Genomic DNA, 25195 nt, shown 5'->3' on the forward strand with positions numbered 1-25195 from the left:
GTTTTCTCCGTGGCTCTGTAATGAAGAAGGATTAGTTTGTGGTTATGGAAAGCAGCACCGTGTGGGTATGTGTCAAGGGATTTGTGCTGCACCTTGGCTGCTTCTATCAGACTCCCTGCTTCTGTTGAGATAAGCATCTTTGCCCCTGCTCCCCATCTGTAAAATGAAGCGAATGTGACTTTATGGTTGCCTGGGGACACCGAGAAGTTCAGTACAACGTTAAAAGCCGATAATGACCACCAGCAAGGAGCCTCTGGAGAGGGATTATACCAAACAGTTAGTTCAGCTCAGTAGAAAAAAAACTAAGTCCCTCTATATTCTTAAAAATGAGTAGGAGCTTGTGCTGCAGGGATTGTGGAATTTGAATATTGAAGAAATACAAGGCTGGATTTGGAGGTGGTTCCCCTTTGCGCATCCAGAAATGAAGAGTTTTTGGCTGCCCAGGGCTAGAGATAGAACACAGGCACTTCTGTAGGGCATTGACTCAAAAATCAGTCTTTGATTTCTCTGGAGAGTTTACAGAGATGTCTGCCTTGGGATTTTTTTTTGGGAGAGCAGCCTGTGTGTTTCTACTGAACTTAGGAGAAGGATTTTTACTTTCCTTTTTCTTAGTGTATACTTGCTCATTTACAAACTTAGTTCTCTTTGAGTTCCTCTGCCCTGCTGGAACAAGTCTCCAAGCCCTGTCCTCTTATAATCTTTCCAGCTGCAGTGTAAGCATTACTAATCACTTTTTGGATTCTCATACTGATGTGCCATATAAAACCAGAAATCCTCACTGTGCAGAGACGATGGACTCACATCTGTAATTGGTGCACTTTAAACTAGCAACTAAGATTAAATGTTGTATGAACGGCTCAAGGATGCCTTTTTGTGACTAGTGGAAAAAGAATGATTTGGAGTCTATGAGAAAGCTCTTTCATGGACAGGTAAAGAGCTTCAATTGTACTTGTTGTGGGTTTTTTTTTTTTTTTTTTTTTTTTTTTTTTTTTTTGAGATTTGTGGAGAGCTGTTAGTTTGTGAGGGTGAGGTGTCCCCCTTCCCCTGCCAAGTTCCCTGCCATCAGCCAGACAAGTGTAGCATTTGGGCTGCATTTCAATACCTGGAATCCTGTGATGTAGATGAGGTTAACTTCCCTCTTCCCCCTCACTTGTGTCTTGCTCCAGTAGTATTGGTATTTCCTTCAAATCCAACTCTGCTTTTCATAGATATCTGAAATGTCTGTTTGCTGAGCTATGCAAAGAACATAAGAGTGGGTCCTCTCGTTCTGAAGCCTATTCCAAATTGAGGTGCTTGTGTTCTTTGCAAGCCCAATTCATTTCAGTTCCTTCTGGAAAATCTCAGTGGGATAAGACAGCATCATGCAGTGTTCAGTCAGATTTCCTTAGTGATGTCTCTTTCATCTTGTCCAGACAAATAACAAGACTAGGTTTGTGGTTTAGTCTTGAAAGGCAATAAAAATGAGCTCAAGCCATCTTGCTTCTGCTGTGTAAATGTTAGCCTGTTTGTTTCAGAATCAGATATTTTTCTCTTTTCTGGCCATTGGTGGTGCTGATGCATGGGAGAAGAGCAGTAACTTGCATTTTGTAAGCAGTGTTGTTAGTGTGGAGCGGTGACTAAAACAAAGATGGCTATTCAAGTATATAATAAATTAGGCAAGCTGACATGGATGATAAGATAAAAATAGATAGTATGAAGTTGTGCTTACTAGGGCAGTTTCTCCAGAAGCGTAATCAAGTAGCTGATTTTCCTGCCAGTCCATTCTTCAGTCCCTCCCTCCCTTCCTCCTCTGTATTTTTCTGTCTTCTCTCTAGCTGAATTTTTGTGTGCTTCCTTTTGACCCTGCAGCCTTGAATCCTAAAGACCAATCTTTTGGGGAGTGGCTATTATTTAAAATGAAGGGATAACCCTGTAAATAGAGCTTGATTTATTGTTCGTTGAATGCAGAGCCAAAGGAGCCATTTTGACTAATACCTGCTGAGGACCCAGTGCCGAAAGTCTCATGTCAAATTTTTGAGTTCACCTGAGCTACTTCTGCAGACTCTTCTCTCTCAAAAGGTGCTGACATGAAGCATGCTACTGGAGCAGGAGACTGTGGACACTGAAGTGCACTTAGAAGATGTTTATTTGAAACCTGTGATTATTTTGAAGATGCATTTGAAGCAAATGCTTCTTTTCAGCTAGGGCAGGGAGATGCAGTGCAGGAGTGTATGGTAGCTGTTGAGTCATGGCCTGAACCACTGATTGAGCACCTGGGGAAAGGACCTGGTCAGCACTGGGAGCACAGGTGAAGGCAATTCAGCTGTGTGTCTGGAAGGGGTGGAGCCTGGCTGCACCTCTCCTAGACCTCATTTAAGGGCTGACTGCCGCTGGGGAAGGATCTCTGGTTGGAGATTCCTCCCTTGTGGAGTCTTTCCTGTGAGCCTAGATCTTCAGAGGTGGGTGAGCATTTTTCCTTTGTAACGCCATTCCATCCACGCTGGTCTCTTTGCTGTTATGCTCCTCTATCGCCTTTCCACCATGTAAATCTTCTCAATTGTAACAAGAAGTGAGACTTCTGCTGACCTTCAGCTGCGTCCCCACTGCCATCCAGCAGCTGCCACGCACTCAGGATGGAGCAACGGTATTAAATGCTTCTTACTTTTAGGAAGGACTGGATGGGGAAAGCCTGTGTGCTTCTTGAGCCTTTATGATCTTACGCTTCCTTGTTCTCCCTGGCTGGCACAACTGAGAGTGTAATGCCAGATTTGTGAGAGGAATGCACTATAAGCCTTGAGGCTCTGAGGAAAAAGGAGGTATAGCATGACTTCAGTTTTCTTACAGGTTTCTGGCTTCATAAGACTCTTACCATTTATTTTTTCGTGTGAATGTTAGAGTTGTAGTACAGTGGAGATCACCCATCTGTGACTATAGTTTTGCTGCCTGATTGTGACACTACCCTCTTACCTCTTGTTTTCTTTAAAAATAAGAAAGGTTACAGTTGGGAGCCTGAGAATTTTTTTCCTTTTAAGAGGGAAGTCAGGTCTTCCCTCTAAGGAAACACCTGGAAAATTAACATTTACTGGTGTGCCAAATTAGTTCCTTTGAAACAGTGAGGTGAGGAAGGTTGCTAAATCAAAGGCTCAAAGAGGATTTCTTCAGCTCAGTGAAATATCTGCATGGCTAGCAGCAACTCCCTCCCCTTTCAGGTAGCTCTGAGGGCAAGATCAGCATTTTGTTTTGTATCGATCACTTCTCCCCACTCACGAGACTTATTCTGGACTGATTTAAAGTCCTGAATGCCAGCAGTAAAATGAAGCCTAGAAAGGTTTGAACGGAGTAATAGTGAAAGAAAGGTTCAACGTTTGGCTGGGCCAAATGTAGCCTTGGTGTTGCTGCTTTGAAGTTTCATACCCAAATACGGAGTGCAATCTAGTGTGCATCTCTGCGTATCTTTGTGTGTTGGTTTGAATGTAGTCTTTTCTAAATAAGAAATACCTGTCCACTAGATGTGTTTACTCCAGTTCAGCTGTCAATTTCCTCAGGAAGGTTTGGGACTGGGAAATGATTTGGACTTTGAATCTTGTGCTTCTGATCTCCCGGACAGATCTTACCATATCTGTTTGGTATTCATGGCTCTTACTTGGGAACCACAAGTAGGAGATGAATAAAAAGGAGGCAACCTTTGCAGTTATGTTGTGTCAACCTCTCAGCACACTGTCTTGAATAATTACAGTTGATGTTTTAAGAACACAAACCACTCTCTCAAGCTTTTGTATTCTGTACTGGGAGATGAGGGAGAGCCTGGAACAAGAGGCTAGAACATTATCTACAGAGCTACCAACACTTCATTTACTTCTTGTGTGATTTAAGATTTATACAAATAAACAAAATGGAACCTTATTGACAAGAAATATGATTTGTATTAAACAGGTCATTAAGCAAGGCAGCTGCCTAGTGCTGAGGCCTGATTAATGCTTTTGTATAAAGATTTGCCACGCTCTGCTCTTCCAGTGCTATTATAGTTTTGCATATTTTAAAAGGCAAGATGCCATGCTGATTATGTCTGTTCTGCTTCATCTTTTACCCATTAGGTATAACCTAGTGTGCTCAGTAAGAAAATGTGTAGTTCAATAAGAATACCATCTTCCGGTGCCCTTTTAATATTTTAGGAGGAATTAGAGATGTTAAATGCTTGACTTTGATGGGGCCTGTAAGCTCCTACACTGCTCCATAATGGGAAAATTATATTCATTCATTTGGTGGAACTTTATCTGGGACCCTCAGCCCTCAGTTTTGCATCTGGTATTCCAGTGTGATACAGGGCAGCTTGTAGGGGTTTGACTGCAAAACAATGTGTGTAGCTCAGGCATCATCTTTTTCATAGAAGGAAATTTACTAATCTGAAACTGCCAGGTTGTGGAGAAGGTTCTATATTCATTTTATAACGTTTCTTATTATTTCTTTTTATTGTTATTATTGGAGGAAAGTCCTGTAGGGTTTAGATGTGACATGAATGTCAGCTTTCTTCTAATGAAGAGCTTTACAGGATGATTGCTTTCTGCACTCAAACCCATGGCAGAAGTAAGCCTAAGGAAAAAGAATAGTGTATTTTGTAACTATCCTATAGTCTCTCACAGTCACCCATGGAGAAACTAGAGTAGGCAGTCTCTCTTGATTATGGAAGATGGATGGGCCCATGGCAAGACTTCTGTTACCAGATTTCAAATTCAGTACCAGTTTTTACCTCTGGGTTTGAGCTATTTAGAGTGGGTTTAATTTCAAGTGCCAAATGATGGTTGTAGGGAAATAGGACATTTTTGCTATTGAAAGAAGTATATCAGGAAGTTTCATGAAATACTTGCTCTCCTCATTACCTAAGCAGGTAGAGCAAACAATCCTGTTGTTGTGTATTCCAACACTGGACATTTAGCACTGCGTCAATGGCAGAAGAGACTGGGAGGCTGTGTTCTGTGGTTCTTCCTTAAGAAAAGATGAGAGATTAGCTTCAAGTCTTAATACCCTGATTATATTTCCTCAAATTAAAGAAGTTAATCTATTTTAATCTCACTGCCTTCATCTTAGCCCTATTAATTCAAGAAGACTGTATGTGTCTTCAGAAGTTGGGGAAATATATTTGGTAGAAGGAAACTTATTTTGCATTTCCAGTTGATGTTATTTTTGATGGTCATCGGATCATTTCTGCTTATCTTGATTTGTTGCATTAGAAAGTACCTGCAGCATCTGGAAGTGCTTCTGAGGCTGAATTCCTCTGATTCCTGACAATTCCTGCAGGATTGGTAAAGCTGCCAGAAATTTGCTTTTTGTTCTTATAAAGTGAAGTTGCGCAAGGAAAAGGCACAACATAAGTAGATCAGCTGTGCAACTCGAGGAGAAGCTGTTACTCTAATCAGGATGAAAATGTGCTAGGAATAAAATCTGGCCTCTTGATTCTGCCTGTGTAATGTTTCACATCCATCCACAAGCAATGAAGAAATCTTCCTCAAGACAAGTCTAAATGTTCATCCTATTAAAAGCTATTTCTGCTGGTGCTTTATGATCCAGGGAAAGATTCAGGCAGCTTCTAATGTGATGGAAAGGACAGTGGTTTCCAATTCCTCTGTGTTTAGTGACTGTGGTCTGTTTTGTGATAGACTATGTGTCAGATAAGACTTCAATATGCAATGCATGTAAATAGTGATGTTGACATTTCAAATCTTATGAGTACTTGACTTTGGTAATTCAACATAGCTGGAAAGGAGTGATCTGCAGGAACAAGGAGATAAGGAGGAAGTGATGGTCTGTATAAAGGAAGGATCAGTTCAGAAGCCTGTGGCAACTGTGAAGGTGAAAGAGGAAGAAGCAAAGTCAACTACTTTGTAATGTTCTCTCTTCCCTGCATTTATTGTCTCCCATTTCTAAAGTACACAACTTGGATGTGTTAATTCCTGCCATAAGCACTAGGTTAGTTTGCTGGAGTACAAGTCTTGTGTGAATGACCAAGCAGCACATTCTGTCTCTGCAGGGCATATTTTTTAGTGCAGTGTTTTGGGGAAAAGAAGGTGCAATTAGGACTAACCTATTAACTATAATGGCTCTTGATATATCATGCTGACTGCAGACCCCTGTGGGGGTCAGGGCATTGCCAGTTAGCTTACATCTGTCCAGCAACAGTGTTCTCTTTGATCTCTTAAGTCTAATCTAATTTTATTTGTAAGTAAAGCTGGAAAGTGTAGTCTGAAAGAGATAAATGAAAATGTTACAAAATAGCCCTGATGTGGCCCTGAATTTGGTATTGTAATTGCTGGAGGATATATTTTTTTGATGCTGTATTTTCTGCAATAAAGTGACCTAAAACTTGCCAGCAAAGGTGGCATAACTCGAGCTGCTGGGTGCTAACAATTCTCTCAAGTAATAAAAGAGATGTCTTCTGAAAGAGAGCGTGCACTGCGACTTGGGGACAGGCATTTTATATGATAATATCCCAGTATTTTATTCATGGCTGAGCTAGTAAGGATGTAGATGGAATAAAACAAAAGGTAGGTCCTTTGCAGTGAGTCAGAAGAACTGCTGCGGAGTCAGATGGAAACAGCAGGAAAAGTCAGCATGCCTTAGTTGTGGTCACTTGGCAGACAAGGTGTTTTTCACTGCAAGTTAACTCCTCTTTTAAAGGAAGTTTTGCATTATCAGAATCATAGAGTATCTAAATAATATTATTTAAAGATTACCTTGCAGAGAGAGTTTTCCTTTGCTTCAATTTGTCCCTGAGCAGAAGGCAATCTGAAGTTAATGTAGCATGTCTGGTAGGGAAGCTTCCTTCTGTGGATACATGGAGAGTGAACTGTTTAGCTGGGCTCCAAAAGCAGTAAAAGGAAGCAAATGCTCCAGAACTTGTCATCATCAGGGACTGCCATAAAAGTAAATTCACTTCTCCTGAAGCTATCGCGCGTGAGACTGGTAAGGAAAAACTATTGCTCACTGAGTGCAACACTAACAAATGGGTTGAAACAATTATTGTTTTTCTTGCTATTATTTATTGTGTTTACAGGAGAAGGGAATGGCTACGTGGTCACATTGTGTTACAATGATTACTGAATTGGTTTCTGTTGATGAAAATGGCACTGCTTGGTGTGCTGGGGGCTCCTGCACCATGACCAAAGGCATGGTTATGAGCACTCTAAAAGCATTTGTTTGACAAATATCAGTAATCATTTGAAATCAATATATCAGAGTATACGAAAGTTGAAGAGTTTTTCTAACCAGTTACAGACAAACACAGAATGGGACACTCAGGGTATTTTTTTTCCAGGTTGCAGAAACTTGGGCCACAGGCCAAACATGCGTTTATTCTTTTTAGTGGGTTTAATGGTATTTCTTGTCATTATGCTATGTTTGCCTTGCCCCTTTTCTCACATTTAGAGTATTGCTAATCAAGGTCTTCATTGAGTTATAATGATTGTTTTTAAAATAGTAACAGTAATTATATTATTTAGTATGGTAGTAGTTTGCGAATAAACAAAAAAGGGGAATTGGGAAATGCAAGAAAAACTGTTCAGAGGAGTAATTGTGCAGCAAGATAAGCAGCGTGAGAACCAAGGGCACTTCTAGAAGAAGGAACAGATTACAACTCTGGATAAACACCCACATACGTGATTAAGGAGTATTTGTAGAATACTCTGACATGTAAAGGTGAATGGGAAAGTTGCAAGGGTGGGTGGGAAAGCTTTAAAAAAACAAAACAAAAAGAAAACAACAACTTGTGAAGGTATGTGAGTGATGTGAGGACTGGAAATAAAGGATTTGAATAATGGAAAAAAAAAAAAACCATCACTTCCACAGTGCACCACCTTATGTGCAGGGAGCACTTTGATTTTTTTGGCTAGTGGACCTTTGATCCTGCTGCTGTATACTGAATGTATTGTGGCTTAGGATTCTGTGCTGCTTGCTTCCCAGCTACCATGCATCAGAATGGTATTCACTTTGCTGTGTAATACCTTCACAATGTTTCTTTCAATGTTTCTGAACTTGTTTTTTTTTTTTTTTTTCATTGCTATTTATTTTTAAACACATCTTCTACATCGTCATCTAATTTCCTTGTGGTTAGGGAGGCTCTCCTGTGACTCCACCGAGCCTGGGAGCCAGGCATAGTGCTCTGCTTTCTTTTGCACCAGGAGTCAGTGCCGGGGAGACCATTTACCACAGCATACCCTGGATGTTTTTGTGCAGGAAACTGAACGGAGGGGTAGTTGTGGCTTTATGTATACTTTTTTTCTCTAAACCATTGGACATGGTGTGCTTCTGTTTTAGATTTCTGGACATTGATCTCAGAAAAGAATGGAGTGAGATGGGTCCATCTAATTTCTTTATTTATGAAGGAACACAAGTACAGAGCTTGTGCTTATTAGAAATGAAATAATGGCATGTACTTTTAAACTACATTCTATGAGACAAGAGTGAGCCACAGTGGCATGTGCAGGATGTTCAGCCTGGAGCTGAATCTGCAGGGAGTACTGCAGGGGGGGATCATCCAGCAGCTGAGAAGGGAAGGTGCTGTGCCATGGCACTTGCCAGTAACTGAGCTGGAAACCTGGCAGGGCTTGATGTTCTCATTCACCAGCACTAGGTAGATGTAAATTTCCCATGCTTTTTTGACGTGAGACAGATAATTTTTTGTCCAATTTCTAAAGTACTGGACAGAATGACATCCTGAAAGGGAGCATCAGGACAGTGTTACAGTGTCTTGTACTGTAAAATGCAGTTACCAGGTGTTATGTGGGATGGCCAGTGATGCAACAACTATTTGAGGTCAGGTTGCTGCTGCTTCCATGTGAGCTATTTGCTTTAATGTAGCTTGAGTCTGTAGCCAACCTGTCTTCTTGTGTTTGCTCTATTTCTTGCCTGCCTACTCTTGCCCAGCAGCAATGTGGCTGAGTGAGACTGATCAGATGCTCAGTGGTGGTGCTGGCTGCCTGGGCTGCCAGTTCAGAATGGGACTGTCTTTTGTGAAGGGCACAATGTAACTCCCAAACTAGAAATCATATACTGTAGTTTTGGTCAGCTTTTCAGTGGCTTTATGCAGTGAATGAGAACGTGTGTGCGCTATACACGTGCCTGTGAAGTCAAGCAGAGGAAGGCTTTGAAAAAAAAACTGACTGATAAAAGCTCAGGAACAATACCAACTGATAACAAAATTAAACATTTCTGAAGTGAAATAGCTTTGGAAATATATCTGAGAAATATTTTGGAAAGTGCTTTGAAATATTTATTATGTTTCCCAAGACAGACTGAGAAGAAATAAAATTATTTTTGATGAAACAAATTGATCTCTCGTCGCTAGACGTTTTCTTCCTCCAGAAACTGATGAATTTAACATTGCGTTAGCTTTTGCAAATGTCACACGAAATAAATGAGGAGAACAACTTGGGAGAAAAGCTGTAATCAATCACAGGGTACCGCAGTTCTCTCTTCTCTGTTGCTCATCTTCCCAGAAAGCAATTTGAGGAGTGGAAGATGGTGAGTATACAGAAAATAAAAACAAATACCTCTTCCTCTTTGAGAAGGTCTGTTAAGTTGGTCAACAACAGTCGTCTTCCTGTAAAAGAGAATTTAGATGCTACAGAGTAGTTTAAATTTTTCTAGAAACATCTTTCAACTTATTCAAATAAGCACGAGTAGGAGTGGTGTTTAAATGGCCCTTTTTGTGAACTGTTAACTTGTAAAGCAGAACAAAAGTAATGGAGAAAGAAGCAAAATAAGCACATGTTATGAAAAGAAGCCAACATTTAAGATGACAACTTGAGGTCAGACTATATGATCAAAATAACCTTAAACCAACTTCTGTTATACTGCGAAACTTTGCTCTCATGTCTTCCAGGAATGGTTCCATTGACTGTACCACACATGCAGTGTGATCTCCATCAGGGTGATCTGCTCTGTAACCTTCCCTGGCACCAAAGTCAGGCTGACAGGCCTGGATCCTCCTTATAAACCTTTTTGTAGGTGGGAGTCATGCTGTAAAGTCTCCAATCCCCTGAGATCTCTGTGGTTGACCAAGAGCACTGACAGGTGGTGGGAAGTGGATTGGCCTCATTTATGGAACTGGAATCACCTCTGCCAGCCCTCTCAGCATCCTTGGGTGGATTCCATCTGACCGCATGGGTTTGTGATGGTTCAAGTGGAATAGTAGTCTCTAACTGTTGTCAGCTGAATTTTGGGGAGTTCATTCTGTTCTCCATCCCAGACTTCCAGATCAGGAGGTAGAGTACCCTGAGGATAAGGATAACCGGTCTGACTTTTAAAGACAAGTGTAAAGAAGGCATTGAGAACTTCAGCCTTTTCATTATCCTCAGCGGTCATGTTCCCCACCGCGTCCAGTAAAGGATGGAGATTCTTCTTAGTCCTTTTCTTGCTGTTTGTAAAGAAATGTTTTGTTCTCTTTTTATACAGTGATCAGATTAAGTTTGAGGTGGGCTTCTGCCTTTCTTATTTTCTCTCTTCATATCTTAGTAAATTCTTAGTATTCTCCCCAAGTTGCTCATTCTTCCATAGCAGGCAGACTTTTTTTCTCCCTTTTTCCCATCTCTCTTTTTCTTTGTTATCTTTTCATCAACTGCAGCCTTTGGAAGTCTGCTCTTTGATAGAGAGATGGGAAGGATGCTGCTGTTAGGACAGCTGCCATCTGCATCTGTATGCAGTCCGCGTTGTTGACTTGACCATCAGTGTGGTTCATTAGATGATCTTTTCTCTGTGTTTTTGCATCAAGCACGAGAGCTGCTGTAATATATCTTTGACTGCTTTAAACATACCAGAGTACTGGGTCAATAAAGAAGTCAGAAAACATCTGTAAGCAAGGAAAATTCCAGTGAATGTTATTTTCTTAGCTACGGCTGCTGGCAGTGTTGTCAGGGGCTTGCTCTGTGTTCTGCTGTCACTTGCAATATGCTCAGTTATGTAAGGATCTTCATGTTCTGTAATGATCCAAGACCTTCTGTATCACTCTCCACTGATCTGAAAAATAAGCAATTTCAGAGGAGTTGTCATCAAAGCTGGGAAAAGCTTCTGAACAGTGGAATTTCTTTTTTTTAAAAAAAATTTCCTACATAACCCCTCTGTCTGAAGCACTGGGAGAGCTAAGTGAATTCAGTAGACAGCTTCAAACAATATCATACCACAACGCTGAGTTCTTCTGCTGTGACCTTTCTTTTTCAGAAAGTTTTTCTTTTATTTTCTGGTTCAGATCACAACATGGGCACATGAAAGCACCAAGGGTAATGGCTAGCAAGACTTCTAAATTTTAGATTCATAGAAAGAGTTAGAGTGCAGGACTTCTGCTGAAACTGTCAGATGAGATGAAGTGGAAATGTGGATAAATTCTTTTCCCTAGAAACTGTGTAACAATCTTTGGGTGACAAATCTTAAACTACCCTTACTGAGCTTGGTGACAAAGATGACCAGAGAGCACATACTAGAGATCACACGTCTTAATGATTTTCCATGCATGTTCTTCTATAAGTTGTAGAAAATGGCATCAGGAGTTTAAAGCTTTTTGTATGCTTGATGTCAAGACATCATTTCATCTATAGGTTTTGTATCAGCACTGATCTGAGAAACTGTCCTCAGTCAGCATGGCCTAACAAACCAGGTGTTGCCTATAAGACATCTACAAAGTGTGAAGGCAGAGAAGTTCTAACTAAATTAAAAACATGAAGGGCATTCTGCAGGCATCAGGATAAATAGCTTCTGTTTATGTGCAGATGTGCTTGTGTGCACTTGGTTTTGATTTGGAAGCATTAAATACATTTTAGAACGCAAAAGGCTGGGCTAATAGAGCAGATGCTGAGAAAGAATTACGTCTGGGAGAAGTCAGTCACAAAGACCATTAATAAGCTGCATCATAAACTGTTTTCTGACCTTATATGAGAACTGGCATTGCTTCCTTCTAGCTTGCATTTTTGTTTATAGTAACTTGTGTTACAATAGCTGAGATTTTCTTTTAACACTTTAGAAATTTTGTATTCTTGTTCAGAGTGATCTGTGTAAATTTATCTCTATAAAAATTCTTCCTGACTGATGTCTAGATGAAATGCATGTGCTTCTACTAATATACTGGGGTTAGTGTTTATTTTTCATAGAAGAAGATTTTTCTTCCTTGTTATCTGGTTAACTCTTCTGTGTGTTTAGTATTTATCTACCTTTTCAAGGAGTTACAGGCATGAACAGTACTTTTTCTTAGGATGCTTATTTCCACAATTGCTTTTATTTGTATCTGTGCTTCCCATTTTGATGAAGTCCTATGATATCCAAATGTCTCAGCATCTCCAAATCTGTTGCCGTATTCCCCTCTGAGTAACAGCTTACTGCTCCAAACAAGGTCCCTTAGGTATTACTTTTCCTTCTTTTATCCTATTCCATCTTCTTTCTCCATACTTTTTTTTTTTTTTTCCCCACCTGGAATCATAGAATCATAGAATGGCCTGGGTTGAAAAGGACCACAGTGATCATGTGGTTTCAACCCCCCTGCCATGTGCAGGGTTGCCAACCACCATCACTCTCTTGTTCTTAATGTCCTTGCAATCTGCTTACCTGTTGTGTGTGTGGCCATCCTTTGATTGCATAAGGTAGGTTTTACTACTTACTGCATAAGGTGAGTTTTACCATTCAGAAATATGTAACACAGATATGTATGTATACACATACGTGTAGCATAACCTGCATGGAACTGCTTCCTCTGAACTGTCCATCTTCTCTGAGCATCTGCCATGCATTTTTTGCACTGAAGGCTTGTTAGCTCTGGTACCTTGAGTTCCTTTCCAGCTTCCCCAATTTTTTTTCTATCGTTTAAGAGAGATACCAATATCTGCTATTTCCTTTTCACATCTTCGTTCTGAATTCCTGTGTGTCTTGATGCTCGTCTTCTCATCTCTTGCTGTTCGTTTCAGCTTCTAGAGATTTGTTAACTTTCCAATTCCCACCTAATGCTATATGTGTTGTTTTATTATTGAGGATACTCTCTTTCCGTAGTCATGGTTTTACCTGCAAAGACTCTCACTGTTACATATGCCCACTTTTATGTTTTATGCATTTGCTACTGACAAAATGACTCCATCTATCTGCTCTTTAATACGCCGATTTTGTTGTTATTGAGTAACCTCAGCAGTAAAACAACAAGAACTATCTTGTATTTGGAGCTTCAGCAACTGGGAACTGCCTTTCTGTATTTCTGGGTCACTTGTTTGTGCATCATCTCTATGACCTTTTCCTTCTTGTATTTTTTTCTTCCTCTCTTAGCCTATGATCTTCTCTCTCTAACCAGTTTTTAACCTTGTAAATCCATTTGAGGCTGAAGCTGTTATATCGTACTTGTGCCTCTTCAAATACATTACCATATAACATCTATAACATCTTTATCCCTGCAATACAGCAAAGTACAGCATAAACACATGCACTCTTTCCAAACATTCTGTGTGCAGTCACATCCAGAGGGAAATACTATGACTATCAAACAGCTCACAACTGCCATGAACAAAATAACAGTATGCATAAGTGCAGTGTGTAATGCTGAACACCACAGAGGGAATTCTAGTGGAAAGTATGTATCTACAGAGAGTGGAGATGCTAAATTCATCAAAAGTGTTGAGAGACACAATAGAGACCCAGCCTGTGCCTATTACTTGCTTTGTAGAGATGCTATATCCTATTAGGAGTACTGGGGGATAAAACCTTTGAACTCTTAAGATGAGAAAAATAGATCTGATGAAAAGCTTAACATAGGTATATAACATACTTCTTGAATTAAATTAGATGCAAAACATAAAGCTACACTTTAATGGTGCTCCTTCATGTGATAATCAGTCCCACACTGGTTGCTTGATGATGAAAGCTGAAAAAGAGAGGAGTTAGAGTTATTTAGAAGAATGCAAGCATTAAAGGAGGAAACTGTATATCACTGAAATTTTAGGCCCTGGCCTTTGAAGTATTACTCATTATTATAACTACACTGTGTGAATTACTTCAGTCATGCTGAAGTTTCATGCTTAATTTTTAGCAAGTGCGAAAACCTTTGCATGTCAGTTCAGGGCTGACTGAAATATGGTGTGAGGATCTAGTTCTAGGGCAGCACGCAGAAGGAGCAAGGGGCAGTCAGTCATCCTAAAATACAATGCATGTGTAAATCCTACACTTCTGTCCTTGTTATAATACCTGTTGATGAGATTCTCATTAACCAGTGTTGAAAATCTTTCCACAAACACAGTGCTGCTGGGTTCTGTCCTGGTAAGTTTTAGCTTTTTTTTTTTTTTTTTTTTTAAGATAAAATGAGTACAACAGACAAATTAGATGATGGAACGTGGTCAGTTAAGTAAGTTTAAAACATCAGAACAGTGCAGACCAAGAACAAAGATATGCTGCTGGTTCTGTAATGCTCAGCAGGGTCTTAACCTCTGACAAGACAAACTGGTAAGAGTGGGAAAGAAGCGGAGACTTCATGAGACCAATATAGACCTGCACTGAAGTCATAGTACAGGCTCCAGCGTTCAGATGCTAATTAAACCATGTTGGCTCTCTATAAGGGTAAAAACAAACAAACAAAAAAAAAAAAAAGAAAAAAAGAAAAAAAGGGGGGACCACAGTAATTTTTGGCTTTTTAAAATGATTGGACTTCATAGCAAACTTTCTCCCTCTGGGATGCTGTTTCTCTGTTTTTCTGAGCGTTTCTGTTTTGCAGAAGGGAGGACTTCTCATTCAGAAAGGTTCAGTGTGTGTTTTACAAAAGTTTAGAACAGTTGCTAGTGTACTCTTGATTATTTAAAATGAAGTGAGAATTTCTTCTTAAAAACAAGCTATTGACAGCTCAGGGAAATTTTATACCATTTAAATTCATGTATTTGGAAAACAAAATTCTTGAAAATCTATGCAAGTGTAGAGAACAGCTGAGATAGGCAGCAGCACAGGGTTGCAAAAAATTTACCCAAGGGGGTCTAAACTGTAAGTATTTGATAAACAACAAATGAAGTGAGGCACAATAAATAGAAACAGCACCTGGAGGAATGCCTGAGGAATCACAAAAAAGCCCCAACAAAGCAAAGCAGGTTAGATGATGAATTTTAACAGCAATGTCTGGATCATTTTTTTTTTTTTTTTTTTTTTTTTCCCCCCACCTATTTGATTCTCGTGTTTTCATATTGCAAATTATGTTGACAATGCTTAGGTTTTGTAGGATTACACTTCTCCAGGTGTGCATTTAGAATATCACTGTTAAGGATCTTATTTAAAACCATAATGATCTGAAATCCTTAGCTGCTGAACCGCTCATTTCTTATTGAAGCAAACAGAAATTGTAAGTTTTTATCACCTTTTTGTGTGTAAATCCTAAGATTGTGTTTGGTTTTCTTTGGTCTTAATGTGGAAAAATCCCTTAATTAAATGTATGAGAATGGGTGGCTAGGGTAGAATGTTAAGAAAGAAACACAAAAAGCAGAACAAAAAACTGGCACGTGGAAGAGCTTGGATGTAAAGGAGATATGAGAAATTGTGGAGAAGAAATTTAAAGTATTCCAAATATGATAAAAGCAGGAAACTAAAACGTTGAGGGAATGGTGAGACTTGAAGTTCAGGAAGAGTTTAAGAAGCAAAGAGGTTATAGGAACAGAAAAGCATATAGGAGGAGAGACCGTAGCTCAACTCAGATACCTGTCTTTAGGACTTACTGAGTCAGAAAAGCAAATAGCTTGTGCTACTCTAGAATAGATAGAGAAATGGAATTTCAATGCTAAATATTTTTTCTTGTTAATATCAACAGAGTTCATTCAACATGGAAAAAAATAATAATCTATTGCAGAAATAACCTAAGTTGAATGTCTTGAAGGTTTTGTGTGGTTGCTACTGCCTTCAGTTTCTTCAAGCGATACCCTTCTGGATCTGAGACATTTCAATTCAAGATCATGAATGTTTCCCAGTGTTGTTTTTTACGGGCTGTATCTACTAGATGCTTCTTACAGGACAATTGATTGTCTTCTCGAAGGTGCGTCTTCACCTGCTTAGCAGTCTGTAGCCTTTCTCCAGTGCTCTTCTGTCCTGATTGCTCATATGTCACAAATATTGATTTATGCTTTAGGTATGTCTTAGGAATGCAGATGTTTAGGAATGGCTAGAGAAAAAGTCACCAGGAGTCAGCAAAGTTTTAAGTAGCTTATAATGGAGTGCTGTGCCAGAAAGGCCCACTCTCTACAGTGTTGATTTTTGTATTTCAGGCAAGGGAACAAATAGACTGTTTTTCATTTGCAGACTTGGATTTGCAAGCCCTGAAACTGTTGAAAGTTCCTCCTGAAGAAATCTGTGGTGGATAGGTTTATGCTGCTTCTCTGCATAGGCAGCCTAATGGAGATGTTTTCATGCTGTGTTTTCATCTGCTTTAATATTAGATTGCTAAAGTCATTTAAAGCAAGACTGCTTTAATATTAGCAAGGCAGGAACAAATCTTGTCTGTGATATGACGCTTGTATATGATGCAGTGCAGGCTTTGGCTGATGTAAGAAGAAAATACTTTCTTTGAAATAAAGAAGATTGAGCTTATAGCTACTTATTTTATTTGCATTTAAAAAAACCAGTTCTGGATGAAATGTTTTTCAAAATAGAACTCAAATCCTTTTCATTCTAAGATAGATTTCTTCTTCACCTTCTCTGATGGCCTGAGGGAATGTGTTTAGGTTTTGGGCTCTGAAAACAAAAGCAACTTTGTTTTTTGATAATTAGTTGAATTTCTGCATGGATCAGTTTGATGGAAGTTTGTTTCTACCCTCATTCTTATGGAAGTCTCTGTGCTGTAAACCACCCAAGAATTTTCTAAGTGACTGTCATTGGTATTGGTGCATGTAGTATCTCGTCCTGGACTATTCCTGTAGGAGGGAGAAATGAAGGTAATGATAGTGTTCTGCTGCTTTCACAGAATCCTAAAATTCTTTAGTCAAGCTCTGATCAGATGTAAACTTCTATAGATTCAGTTGGTTGTGTCTAACCAAAAGAAACGTATTGGTGGAAAATCATGTACTGCTGCATTTTTATTACAGTGGCACATTACTGGATCAGAAGCAGCATTTTGCCAATTCCAGACTCTTTTTTGCCCTTGGTTTTTAACTTGAAGTTTTCCTTTTTCATGTGTCTGAACGTATCCCATGGTGGTTCTTATGTTTGCTTGCAGCAATGCCTAACTCGTTCAGTTCTCTGCTTTATTCTTGTTGTAGAATGATGGAACGCACACTGACTGGAAAACAGTGTCTTGTGTATTTAGTTAAACAGGGAACGTGTTGAGACTGTAGTAACTTGCCATCTATGCTGTTCTGTTAACATCTGAGGATTTTCCATTTTGCAAAGGCACAATTGTCCTCGTAACTGACTTTTGGTATAAACACATGATGCATGAGGCTCGCAGAGTAGATGATGATGGCAAAATGTCTGCTTAGTGGGATGAGGACTTAATCATTTTTAATCATTTAGAATCTCCAGGATGGCAGCAAGGTGATTTCTCCATATACCCCAAAACAGCTTTGCTTAGAACTGACTTTTTTATTTTCGGTTTTCAACATGCCATCTCTTTATTAGGATGCCTCACTTACAAGAGTGGAATCCCTCAGGGTTTTCAAATGGTTTTGGGAGTTGAAAATTATGAGTCCTTCTCAGTGTTTTTACTGAATTAAATGCTGGATGCATAAAATGGACATTGAGCACCTGCAATCCCCTTTGAGAATGCTAGATTTCAGAATTTTGGGAGGCTTACATTCAGAAAACTAAGTCCGTTATCAACAGTAGCATGTGAAAATGTTGTCTTTTGTTAAAAGCAGACAAGAAAACCTGCAAAATTATTTGCAGGCATAATAGTTAAGCCTTGTAATTGCTGCAAATTTATTCATCAGAACTACCCTTGACACGCATGAAAGTGTCAGTGGATAAATTAGTTGGAGAACACAGGGAAAACATCTGGGAAAGAACTGCTAGATTCAGATCCATTTGTGGTGCCATGGGATTACGGAACTGTTAAGGGAATACTTACTGAATCTTTCATGATTGTAATTGAGGGCTGGGGAGACCCCCTCCCCTGTGTGCCATTAAACATTCAATACTGTCAAACTCTGTATTAGGAACATAAAAGCTGTGAGGAAAACACTTCATTTAGTGGGATCACTTCTCATAGTAATTTTCCTATCTTTTCTATTCCCAGAAACAATTATACTACATAGCCTGTGGAAACATTATTGGCCTTTCTGAAATAAAACCCTTATGTTTGAGTGATATATTTTTTCATAGGCACCTGGGTAAGGTAGAGATACAGTGAAGCAAATAAAGGAAAGAGAAAAGTGACCAAACATGGAACTGAGTAGGCCTCTCTTGATTAAGTGCTTTGCAAACTTCCAGGGCAAGTCTGCTGCTGTTTGCTTCTTGACAGTTAAAAACAAACAAAAAAAAATTGGCAAGAATAAATGCAAAGGTCTTGAATTGATTGACAGGGAAGCCATTGCTTACCTAGGAAGTTCAATGCAGTGAAAATAGTGGAAGTGAACTCTGGGTTGTAGTCTTTGTACTTAGGTTCCTGAGCTGCTTTTATCTGAAAATGTCATTTTTGATAAATAGTACCCATTGTATATTGGGAACAATCATGGTAGTTGGGGAAATTGAAGACAGTGAGCCTCGAAGAAGGAAAAAATATTGAAAAGAAACTTTAATTATGTTGGATTCAGTTTTAGAGATGGAAAATAGCACCATTATCTATCAGGTAGTTGACCATCCATCATTTCTTTTCATCCACACTCACCACTAGAACATTTGAAATGCATGGTCAAAATGCCAAAGAGACACAGTTACAAATATCCCTTGGAACATTTAGGAAATGAAAAGAGTGGGTTATATATTTTTTTAACTCCCTTCTAAGATCCACTAAAACAAATGGCTTCTTATTAGATCCAGTTGGTATTGTACTATTAGTTTAAGTTGCCCAAACTTTGTGTCTCAAAGTACAACTAGTACAACTTCCACTTCAGGTAGACAAATCCTATGTAATAAAAGATTTAGACCTTTATAGGGTTTTAGATGTGATTAATTGTACTTGGGTCTGAAAACTTGCCCAACAATAACAAATTTTTAAACAGCAGTGGTTTAGCTTTAGGTTGGTGGTTGTTAAGACAGTTTCCAAGTTAAGAATACATTCCTAGTCTTTGGCATTTAATTTTTTGTATTATTATTATTATTATTGCCTAAAACCATGGGCATGTCTTGTCTGACCAATCTAGTTGCCTTCTGTGATGGTGTGTCAGTGAACAAAGGAAGAATCACTAATATCATCTGTCTGGACTTCAATAAGGTTGTTGACAGTATCTCCCATAACATCCTTCTCTCCAAATTGGAAAAGTATAGATTTGATGGGTGGACCATTCAATGGATGAGGAACTGGTTGTATTATCATGTCCAGAGAATAGTGGTCAATGTTGGAACCCAGCTTTCCTCACTTTTCATAAATATTAGAGCATAATTCATGCACTGTGCACTGATAAACACAAAATCATCTGCAGACATCTCTGAGCATTATAAACAGAAAATACTGACTATCCTGGGAATATTCAGATTTGATTCATTAATTGGCCCATAGAGGATGTGGAAAGAAGAAAACACCTTAGAAAATGCAGAATAATCTGGATGTGTCTAAAATGTTTAATCAAAGTATTTGAAAAGAGAAAGTTTGGTTAAAAAAAAAAATATCACTGAGCAGCCAGCTTAAACGTGGCTCTGGTGAATTATTAAAAACGTTGCTCTAAACTACAATATTTTTAATAGCCACGATGTTGCTACTATGGATGTGCTGATAATTGCTGTTCTGTAAAACTGTCAGACAGGAACAGAAATGAAAAACAAGAGAGAAAGATTGAGTGGCACAAACAACCCACTTAGATCTCACCTGGTTAATAACCTTGAAAAAGTTGTTGGAAACAAAATTGAGATTCAATTATATTTAATGAGTAAGAAATGATTACGGACATTCATTGTTCTTTTGGTGTAGAGAGTGGAGAGATTTGTGGACCACGAAAATAAGTAGTTCTGTGATTAGCATGGATGTTATCCACAATAAAATCTGAGCACTACAAATCTATTATCACATCTTTTCTTTGTCACTTGAGAGTTGTGTGCAGTACCTCAACGTGTGGTTGTCAATCTTTGGACTGTGACAAAGCATTGGTGTTTTTGCTTTGAGTAAATCCTACTGTAAATGTTCATGTTTCCGAGGGTGGTGAAAAAGAACTTTATTTCATTATTATAAGTAAACAGAAAATTTGGTGCTCGGAAATCCTTGGAAGTCACGTAAAAGTGAGGTCATATGCAGGTGATTCATAAGTGCACAGCTTTGTTTAATTTTGTTGACTAATACTGAAGAATGACTTTTTAAAAATTTTTAAATTTTTTTTTATTTGCCAGCAGTTAAAACCCCACATCCTTTTCTGTTGGTATGCTCTCTGGCCTCTTCCTCCCCTCCCTCTGACCCCCAGTCTGTCCCTATATCCAGGTTTACCCCATCCCAGGTGCATCCTCTTGTGATTGCTTCATCTGTTAAGATCTCTCTGCAAAGCCTCTCTACCCTCAAGAGAGTCAACAGCCCCTCTTTATTTATTGTTATCTGCAAACTTACTTAATGTGAATTCAAGTCCCATGTCTAGATAATTTGTAAAAATGTTAAAGAGAACTTGCTCCAAAATGCAGCTCTGCAGAGCCTCAAAAGAGACTGCCTGCCATCCTGGTGCAAGCCCATTTACTGTAATCCTTTATTTCTGACCTGTCAGCTAGTTGTTTACCCATTACGTTTTGTATTTGTCTACCTTTATGCTGGGCATTCCCCTTGGACATGTCAGAGGGCCCTTTAGATCAAGCTTAGTCTCACAATCAACATTAAAATGTAGACAGGAGGAAGAAGCTGCTTTCCTTTACATTGTTGTTTTCCACTAAGTAACTTACTACTTCATTTCCTTATGAGAGTCAATGCGTATTTACAGCTTTTTAAGTGGGTGTTTCAGTTAAATGACTTCTGTGCCTCGCCATTGTATTTTTCAAAGTGGTCAGGAATGAAGACAAGGTATTTTTTTTTTTTTTTGTAAGTGTTTTGCAGGAAAATTAGAAGGGCAAGAAAACAAATGGGTTCACTGACAGCATTAGTGCCTCCATTTCGTGTACAGATTGCTTATAATCCATCTAGGCTCTTGTATTTAGGAATTATTTGTTCCAGAAGTTGTAGCTGAAGGACCTGATACTGGAAGTGAAAAGGCTGAAGATAAACTTTTATTGAAAACAGAAATGTGACTGAAGTCTTGGTAAATCTTCATTTTTTCCATTTTCTCCTGATGGTGCTAGAAGAGTAGAATAGATTGCCTTTATGCAGTTTTTTTTCTCTAAAATCGAGAAGATATTTTTCCCTACTTAAAAGGGGGTAAAAAAATATTATGTATCATTGAGTACAAGGTCTAAATTGTGTAAATGTGGAGAAAGAACCTCTACTGGACTGCCAGGATCACAATATACTAGGTCAGAATCAGTTTCTGGAGAGACCCACCAAAGTGACTGCAGTAGCACTGGACTAGACATTCACGTAGGTACACTTGAAGTTTACATGTTCTTATTGGCAATGGTGTATAGGAAAATGTTTGAATTAATGTCTGTAAAAACCATTCAGTGATACAGTGCCGCATAGGAAATCTGCAGATTGTCTACAGTGATGCTGTGGGAGTCTCTAATAACAAAAGCTGTGATAAACTCAAGATGAAAAACACGTTAGCCAGTGGTTAGTCTCCCCTTGTGTACCAAGTCATTTAATTATAAAAGACAATCAGGTTGTTGAAAGACCGTGCTAGACTTTTGGACTTTATTCCAATCATCTTGTTCTTGTGCTTAGGAATAGCTTTCATAAGGACTCGTTCCATGATTTTCCTAGGAATCAAGGTGAGGCTGATCACCCCATAGTTCTTCAGATCTTTCTCCTTGCACTTTTGTAGTTGATAATTTTTTTTTTTTGATCTCTTATACGTGAGGTGTGACTTTCCTCTCAAGACCTCCTGGGAAATATATAAATAGTTATCAACTTATATAAAATGTGTTTTGTTTTGGATGAGCCTTTGAGTACTGAGATGTGGTTTTGAGATCTTGGATTAATTCTTGATTTGAACTTCATTTGACTCCTTATTTCAATAATGTTACTGGGAAAGACCCAGAAAACATCATCATATAATTAGTCCAAAGAAGAGAAATCAACAGAAAGATGGAGAACGCTTGAGAAGTGTCTTTCATTTTTTCATTCCTTGGAAGTAAGATGCAGTTATTCTTTGATTTAGTTTGTAAATCAATAACCTCTGGCCCCAGACAGTTAATTTTATTCTATGCCAAAATGTTGACAACCTCATTTTAATTTTATTTTGGTCTACGTGCCTTACTCTTTATGAATTTTCCAGTATATAGTTCTCTTGCCTACTGTGAACCATTGACTTTATGGTGATACCTGCTATCATTACATCAGAGATTTAAACCAACAATGACGAAATACTAGCCTTACAGGGCCTGCCAGAAGAAAGTCTAATTACATCATTAAAATTGCTGACTGTCACTGGGAACTTATAGACAAGCATTTTCCAATATAGCTTTTAAAGAGGTTGTCTCTAAATAAGAGCTTCCCATTTTATAGCTTGCAATGGTACAGTGCCTTGTGATCTTTACATACTGTTTAGAGATATAATAAGTAAAATATATAAGAAGCAAGAGAAAAAAATCTTCTAATCCCTTCTTGTTTAAGCAGCAAATGTACTTTTCCTGAGAAACTGCAAGACTTCCTTTCTTAGAGCAAACCTCGGATAATTTTCAGTCATTTTATGGTTAAATTTGGCTTAGTTATGGTTTAGCACATATTAACAGATTTCTCATGTAACATTCACACCTAAAATGTTTCTGTTGGATAGGCCAGACTCATTAGAAGGTAATTAGTTTTGTTGCTCTTCTCTTTAAACACTGGCACAATATTTTTTTCCTCCTTCCTTCATGCTACTATCTTCCTTAGTTCCATGTGAACTTTCATCATGTTCTAATTGTGATGCTTCATCACAGACTATCCTCAGGCAAATATCAACAAAGTGTAGGTACTACAGATAATTTAGTGAACCTGAGCCTGATAGGTAAAAAACCCATGATTTCTTAAATTAAGTGATGGAGAAGGACTTTCAAAGCAATTACAGAAAGTAAAGTTACTATTCCTGGATTTCTTGAGAACAGGGAAAAGAAGTGATCAAAGTGAGAGTTTGAGAGCCCTGTGAGGGATTTGGCAGTGGTCTGAGAAATGGCTAAGGGTAAGAGAAAAGTTAAACAGAAAGTAGCTCAGAGTTAGGTCAAGTAGGATGGATAAAAAGAGAGACAGCAGTATCCTAAAGTTCCCAGTGACAACGTGTTTGAAACCAGCCTGCCTCTGATCCATTCCCTGTCTGGCCGAGAGGACCAGGAGTTGCAGTGCAGATTTTTCTGTTGTAACTACAGTAACTCCTGGTCACAATTACTTCTTCCTTCCAGCTCTACGAAAAGTTTTAGCCTCACTAGAAGTATGTGATTACTGACTGAGCCTGTTGGGTAGAAGAGCTATGTTTGTTCTTGTTAATATCATGGTACAAAGAGCTACAAAACATATTTTGTTTTCTATACTAAATCTTTTTGTTTGGCCATTGGGCAAAAATGATCAAAACCTGAGATGATAAATGTACTGTTCTGTGAGGACAGGACTTTTCTAGCTTGTTTCTCATAGTGAGCTGAGGTAGCCCATCAAACTATGATACTAGTGGGAAAGTTGGCTAAGCAAAATGGAGCCCACCAAACCTGGCAGGCTGAAAGTCTGGTAGATTGCCAGGCTGTTGGAACAGGAAAGCGAGCAGTCTGCATGCTGACTATCAGGCTACTTGCCTTGCCTGCCTGAAAACATTATCAGCTACGTTAATATGTCCTTGCAGAGCTTTTTGGTTCTGTAAAATTATGTTTCTTAGAGATGAAACACAGTCAGAAAGATTTCTGCCAGTTCTACACTTTTTCAAGGGATAGATCAGTCATAGAGAAATCACAAAGCTGTTTTTTCTTTTTTTTTTTTTGGGGGGGGGAGTGGACTCTGGTACTTGTTTTGCAACTGAGATATAGGATGATGTATCATGTTTCAATTAGCAGTTAAATCTGGCTAGCACAGCCGTTAGCTTTAATCAACTTTTCAATCGATTCAGTCAGAAATATACAAGATATGATCATCTTCTTATAAACATCAATCTGAATTCATCCACGGAAATAGACAAATTATAAAAAATGCTTGCTAATCATCATTAATTGTAAATGCTTCCAGAAAGATCCTAAACAAGCAAATGTTTGGCACTAACAGTAGTGCCAGCAAATCAGAAATTGACAATGCTTTTTGAGCAGACAAATCACCAAAGAGAAACTCTTTTCGTAGTCTAATGACTAGGAAAGATTAAAAAAAGAAAAAAGAGAAAGAAAGAAAGAAAGAAAGGAAGAAAGAAATTTGGACATTCTAGAGAGACTCCACAACCTTGCCTAGGTATCTAGGACCATCTCTCCAAAATCTGGAGAACCTAGGATACCGTAAAGAGCCCAGGAGTACTTAAGCTCCAGCACACTTGGATCTGCTATGGTAACGTTCTTCACTTCTCTTTTCTGTACCACATCATTTCTCCTGCTGTGGAGAAAGGCATGATGCCACACCACCCAGCTTTACTTTCCCACAACACGGGGGAATTATCTAATAGGTTAGCTGCATACATCTGAGATAAAAGTGCTTCAGTATCCAAATCTGCTTAGTTTACACGATGTCAGTTGGCTTTATATCATAAATGTTGGATAAGGTAATCCTCACGTTGCTTGTTGAAAAGGGAAACGGGCGATAATCTTATGAGATAATAACAGATCATTCAGCGTGCTGGCTAGTGGCACGCAATCTTACACCAACACGAACACTTCCGTAGGTTGCAACGAGTGTGAGAGAGCTTGAACAAAAACACTGTTAGAATCTCTTCATGATACGTGACTGAGTGCTGCTTCCAGTCTGTACTCCAAATAAATGTTTCTTCACACGTTTTATTATGTACTGCATTTAATAGCTGTGTATCCCCAGTTCTCTCTCTACTTGTATGGAATAGTCCAGTGAGTATATAATCACCAG

Source organism: Tympanuchus pallidicinctus, unplaced genomic scaffold (assembly GCF_026119805.1).
Source record: "Tympanuchus pallidicinctus isolate F22 unplaced genomic scaffold, pur_lepc_1.0 scaffold1, whole genome shotgun sequence".
In the NCBI taxonomy this organism is placed as follows: Eukaryota; Metazoa; Chordata; class Aves; order Galliformes; family Phasianidae; genus Tympanuchus; species Tympanuchus pallidicinctus.